We start from the raw sequence: 6,000 nt of genomic DNA, 5'->3' as shown, positions 1-6,000 counted from the left end.
TACGGGTTCAAAATTGTAACTTGAGCATTTCAGTTTTCAAACATTGAATTTTGACAGATCAGTTTGCTGGGTCCAGGTCTCATCTGAGACACGGTAGATGTGCCATATTTCATGTTAACCTCCTAAAACTATATATTTCCTTAAACTAGACAGCTCAGGGAATCTAGTTAGGGGCGTATTGGCCCATCCCATGCAGCTGATTTCACACCGGCGCCTTCCAAATAACAAAATAAAAAAAATTGTGTGAAAAAAACAAAATAGGTCCTTATTTGTGTTCAGTAATACCCCCTGAGTACAGCAATACCCCACTGCATAGATAAGTCATATTTCTCAGACATTGTCGAGTCAAAACTGGAACATGCGCTTTTTAAAATATTTTTCTATCAGATTACTTGTAAGTGACAAGTTTAGGCCGCTGACATTGATCAGGCAGACCGATCAATAATCAGCGATTTAAAATGTAACTGACAAGTGATCAGGTAATAATTATGTATTTTTTTTTATTAATAATTTGTGTTTTTTCATAATTACCCTAGATGACCCCTCTCTCTTTGTAGGGCAGGGTCATCCAGGGGCTGCCTAGCCCAGCATTTGACCTGGAACCACCCTAGTTCTTTGTTTTTTTTAACTCTTTCAATGCTGATGCTCCATTGAAGCACAGCATTGACTGATATGTAGTCCCCATAAGCTTGTGGGGACTAATATTAACCCCTGCAATGCTGCGATGGGGGTCATACACAATCGCGGCATTGAAGGGGTTAATTAAGCAAGGGAGGGGGTGGGGTCTGGTCTCCACCCTCATGTGGAGACCGAAGAACCCTGTCTCCCTGTCCCTGAAGCTGCTTCTGGCAACTGGGACACAGTCTCCCTTAGACCGGAGATGGTCTCTTCAAACGGCTTGTGGGGGCTCGTTTTTGCTGTTGCTGGTCTGTCTGGGCTTCCAGGCAGACCACCAGCAGCAGAGCCCCATACAAAACGGGTATTAACCCTTGAATTCATTGAGGCACTTTATGAAAAGCGGATTTTGAGCAGACAAAATCACTCCGTGGGAGTGATCTAAGGCTCGGGGGCGGGCTCTAGGTGGCTGGGCTGTCTGCTCAGACACCCGGGCAGACAGCAACAGCAGCGCCCCCACGATCACCACGATTGTGGCAATGTGGGGGCATTTTTTGGAGATGACGTACCTGGTACATCCCGGTCTGGTGGTGACATCTGATCAGGAAGTACCAGGAACGTCCTGGTTCGGAAGGGGTTAAAGTAGCTGATCTTGGTTCACAAAGTTTTGCATGTTTCTCCAAATGGTCAGTACTGCTACATACCATTGTACGTCTCTTACACATTGTTTATTGCTTCTTACAGACGTCTATTGATAAATCAAACGGTTGACATCAATGCAAACTGAGCTTAACTGTAAATGAACTCAATCACACAAAAAATTCACTGTATGCAACAAGAGATGTATTTGGAAGAATTTAAATGCATTATAAGAAAACTAACATATCTAAAAAACTGAACCCTATACTTGAGGACAACTTGCTTCGGATTGGTGGCCGCTTAAAAATGCTCAACTGGAGAGAAATTAGCAAAATTCCTACATTATACCTGGTCATCACCATGTGCAAGTTAAACATCAAGGTTATCATTTTACAGAAGGTGCAATAAGAGCAGCAGGTTTTTGGATCACCAGTGTAAAACAACACATCACTACTATACTTTATAAATTTGTAAAAGGCTAAAAGGAAAACACCAAGAACAGCAGATGGCAGATTTACCGACCGAATGTAGTCCTTAATTTCACACGTAGAACAAGAGGAGGGCATGCCAACAAGAAGAGATGGCTGGTTCTGTTTAATTCTGTCTGAGCATTCCTGCTCTACACATTGAAGTCATTGATTCAATGGACAAAGTTTTATCAATGCCCTAAAGATTTTTTGCTATTAGAGGATCTGCCAAGCAACTATGTTCTGATTGCAGCGCAAACTTTGTTAGGACATGCAAGAAGTTGCAGATGATACTTGTCCAGCATCTTGCCAATTCATTCTAGAATTGCTGGCGACAAGAGCACCTCATCACCTTACAAGGTTGCAGCAAATGGCAAACATGCAAACCAAACACCCAAGTTTGTCCTAGACAAAGATGTTGACTAAAATCAATGGCCAATGGGGCTCATCATCGAGGCTACGCCAAAGGGAGATGAGAAAGTTTGCAAGGTGCAGGTAAAAGTGTCCAAGGCTGTTTTAACACTTTTGCGGTGCTCGTTTTTAGATGTAATTTTCTCCACACTCATTTAGTGTACTCACACAAGTTATGTATTGGGTTTTTTTTAAGGACAAGAAGGGCTTTCTTCAGATACAATTTTTTTTATCATATCATCTAATTCCCAAGAAAAAAATGAAAATATGATAAAAAATTGAAAAACCCACTTTTTCTCACTTTTATTGGAAATATGTTTTACTCATCCTATAAAGGTAATGAAAAAGCTTGCTAAATAAATTCTACTATTTGTCCTGGGCTTAGAAATACTCAACGTTACTCAATTTCCATGCGTTAATTCTACTACCTTGGTTTTTTTGTATTTTTTTCACACAAATTGTACTTCAAGTATCAATCTACAGACCCTGGTATATGTCACTGTCAAACAATACCCAAATATGTGTCCAGCAACATCTCGAGTACAGTGATAACACCATACCCGGGAACTCGCTGGGTGAAGCACCGCTTTTCTGGGTCAGGAACCGAATTCTGCGGGTCTCGACACTCCCCTACCCATTTTCCCTTTAAAAGGGGGTGTTTCCCACTGTCAGCGGGACCGCCCCCACACCAGTGGGCAGTCCTGGCCGCGTCCCGCAAGGGAAGTCTCCGGCGACCAGAAGTTCCCAGGTATGGATACTACCCATGCATGGGTTTGTCTGGTTGTTTGGTCTTTGAACCCGGCCACTCCAATTTATCTCTCACAGTGGTGGTTGTGATCACTCTCCGGAGTGGTCACAATGCGTCCTTGGATGGGTGTTCTGTGTTGCTAAATGCCCCGCTACCGAGACATTTCAGCTACACCATTGAAGATTAGGAGGCGGTCGTTGATGCCCCAGGGAGGGGCCAGACATGGCCCCTGATGCCGATCTCGGTGTTGCTGAATGGCATTACAGCAACACAGTTTAACCCCTTCAGTCCCCTATGGACGTACCGGTACGTCCAAAAAATGCATCCCAAGAATCCCCTATGGACATACCAGTACGTCCTGCCCTTCTTGCAGCCTTTCTTTGACAGCCTGGACTCCCCCCTGACAGCAGAAGCCAGCTTTCTGCTGCCCGATCTGATGTAACAGCTTCGGGCATGAAAGCCAGAAAACTGTTACATTTTAAAATGCCGATGGCGCGATCGGGCATTGCCTTTCGAAGGTCATCGGAGGACAGGGATATGTGGTCAATCCGATTAGGCACAGACACTGTGATCTCTATGCAAGGCCCCACAGCGTGATCGGTGCAGGGGGATCGCAGACGGAGAGCGAGAAACTATGTTTCTCACCCTCCTCCCATGCTGAAAAACGAAATGGAGAAAAAAAAAGGTTAGTGATTTAAAAAAAAAAAAATACACTAAAATAATACAATAAATAATAATTAAATAAAGTGAGCTAAGTGATGTCATTGTGACATTAATAACATGTTCAAGAGGTCCCTAAGAAAGAATATATATATATATATATATATATATATATATATATATAAAGAAAAATTGTAAAAAAAAATCTACCCAGTATAACCCTCCTGCCCCCGTTCACAACACCCAAAAGCATACAAATTCTACGAATAATGTATACCTTATAGTATGTTCTCTATAAGTGCTGGGAAAGTATGGAAAATCTATATAAATTAGGTATTTCTGAAATCAGGACACCTGAATTGATAAACTTGGAGGGCATTTTCCATCACTTTACCTAATTTTGTGAGGATTCAGAGGGAAAATTTATAAAAAATTAGTTTTTTTTTTCTAATTTTCGCTAGTTTTTACTAAATTTCTCATTCTAAATTTTCAGCTAATCATCTAACTATGGTATCAAAAGAAAGCTCTATCTCTCCTTGAAAAAACAATACATAGTTTACATGGGTACACCATTCACAGGAAAAGAGAATAATCGCTGAACCGACATAGCGCAAAAATGGCAAAATTGCTCCGGAACTTGAGTTACCAAAAACCCCAGGGACTGAAGGTGTTAAGCGAAGAAAGTGATCGTAGATCACTTTCTAAGCTTGTTTAATACCATGACATGCCAGACACATCATTGGTCGTTAACTCGCAGCTTGTGCGTAAATTGCTTTAATTTTCTCTCATGCATTAGAGGGCTGCCATCTTGCTACACAGTAAATGAAAGTGGAATAGATGTGCTAAATGGAGGAGAAAAATAACATATCCCTCAACATTTCAGGTGCTCAAATCTGGACACTACCAGCAAATAGCAAGATACTGCTAAAACAAATTATGACTGCCCCCCTAAAAACCTGGGCTCTTTGGGGGGCATGGAATTGAGGTCAAACAAGCAAATTGTCCAAAAAAGAAAGATACATACTAAAAAGAATACACCCAAAGTAAAAAGTGAGTTAATATTTTTCTGTTTGTATAAGCAATCTAGCTAGCCTTATTCAGCATTTGCTTTTGTGGTATTTTCCAAATAAAGATGACAGCGTTTTCATAAAGGTTTTTTCGACATTAGGTTTTGTATCATTACCTCTTCCACAAACATTGGGGGGGGGTATAGGGAGAGGGCGGGACATACTAAACAGCATATTGGGGATGATGGGATGATAGGATGATTGGCTGCAATGTTCAGCACTATCAATAGGTGTCAGTATACTTTTTACACTCATGGTAAATCAAAGTATGTTCTTTTTGGTAGTTCTTGATACTAAATTGCAACGAATACATTGCAAAAAGAAGCTGCAAATGTTTAACTGTTTACTTGCTGAAATATATACAGTTTTATAACGGAATTATGGTAAATTATATAGAAATAATAGAAACATTTTAAGTAATCAACATATTGATATAATATGGTACATGTATGTGCAAACACCATATTTTACCTGTTTTGATTTGCACAATATGGGAATATATATTATTATTATTTTTATATGGGGATTATGGGTGGAATATTATAGTTTCACATGCTAAGGAACACATTTGACCCATTTCTGATAAGAATATGGGAATATTATTATTTTTACATGGGGATTATGGGTGGAATATTATAGTTACACATGCTAAGGAACATATTTGACCCATTTTGGATAAGAATATGGGTATACTCATTTTTTTACATGGGGATTATGGGTGGAATATTATATTTACACATGCTAAGGAACACATTTGACCTGTTTTTGATAAGAATATGGCTATAAATATTTTTTTATATGGGGATTATGTGTGGAATATTATAGTTACACATGCTAAGGAACATATTTGACCTGTTTTTGATAAGAATATGGCTATAAATATTTTTTTACATGGGGATTATGGGTGGAATATTATAGTTACACATGCTAAGGAACACATTTGACATGTTTCTGATAAGAATATGGGTATAATTATTTTTTTTACATGGAGAATATGGGTGGTATATTATAGTTACACATGCTAAGGAACATATTTGATCCATTTCTGATAAGAATATGGGAGTATTATTTTTTTTATATGGGGATTATGGGTGGAATATTATAGTTTCACATACCAAGGAACACATTTGACCCATTTCTGATAAGACTATGGGAATATTATTATTTTTACATGGGGGTTATGGGTTGAATATCATGGTTACAGATGCCAAGGAACAAATTTGACCTTTTTCTGAAAGGAATATGGGAGTATTATTATTTTTATATGGGGATTATGGGTGGAATATTATAGTTACACATGCTAAGGAACATATTTGACACATTTCTGATAAGAATATGAGTATAATTATTTTTTTACATGGGGATTATGGGTGGAATATTATAGTTACACATG

This window comes from Sceloporus occidentalis, unplaced genomic scaffold, assembly GCF_023333645.1.
Source record: "Sceloporus occidentalis isolate IW3139 unplaced genomic scaffold, rSceOcc1.0.p SCAF_343, whole genome shotgun sequence".
In the NCBI taxonomy this organism is placed as follows: Eukaryota; Metazoa; Chordata; class Lepidosauria; order Squamata; family Phrynosomatidae; genus Sceloporus; species Sceloporus occidentalis.
The sequence above is the reverse complement of the archived record's forward strand: the minus strand, read 5'-3'. Positions refer to the sequence as shown.